Raw genomic sequence first — 774 nt, 5'->3', positions numbered from 1 at the left:
ATATTCTGCATACGAGCTGATGCATGCACCTCATCAGCTCCTCGCCGCCGTACTTGAATAGCTCGGCTGGCAGGCCGTCAGCTCCAGCAGCTTTGTTGTTTTTCAGCCGCGTAATCGCTATTCGTACCTCGTCATAGTCAGGCGGTGGGACAGCTACTCCATCATCATCGACTGGGGACTCGGGTTCGTCTTCCTCACTACTTTCAGCGCTGCTACCATTCAGTAGGTTATAAAAGTGTTCCCTCCACAATTTAAGTATATTCTGGACATCGGTCACTAGGTCGCCATTGTTGTTCTTACAGGAGTTCGCCCCGGTCTTGAAACCTTCCGTAAGTCGCCTAACCCTCTGGTAGAATTTTCGGGCGTTCTTCCTGTCGGCCAGCATCTCAAGCTCTTCGCACTCACGTATTTCGGCCTCTCTCTTCTTATTGCGGCAAATAAATAAAAGCTCGAGCCTTACAAAGTGCAATTTTTTCCTTTTTTTGTTTAAATAAATTTTAAACTGGCAGGATCGCCATGTAATATTAAAAGATTTAAATTTTCTTGTTACGCCACTGAAGGCGAATTTATTTCGGTCTTACTTTCGCCACTGAAGGCGGTTGGCTTGACATTGACCTTCTTATGCATCTACTTGTTCTATTTATACTTATTTTTATGTACATGGGCGTCTTAAGCTGACGTTCTTATTCCCATGCTCTAAATGGAGCAATCGCTGCATACAACCAGCGGTCAGCATATTTTGGGTAAGTCAACTGAGGCAGCGTTCAGTGTTAT

The sequence above is a fragment of the Rhagoletis pomonella genome, unplaced genomic scaffold (genome assembly GCF_013731165.1).
Source record: "Rhagoletis pomonella isolate Grant_MI unplaced genomic scaffold, Rhpom_1.0 Rhpom_scaffold_00005, whole genome shotgun sequence".
Classification (NCBI taxonomy): domain Eukaryota; kingdom Metazoa; phylum Arthropoda; class Insecta; order Diptera; family Tephritidae; genus Rhagoletis; species Rhagoletis pomonella.
Note: the sequence above shows the minus strand (reverse complement) of the source record.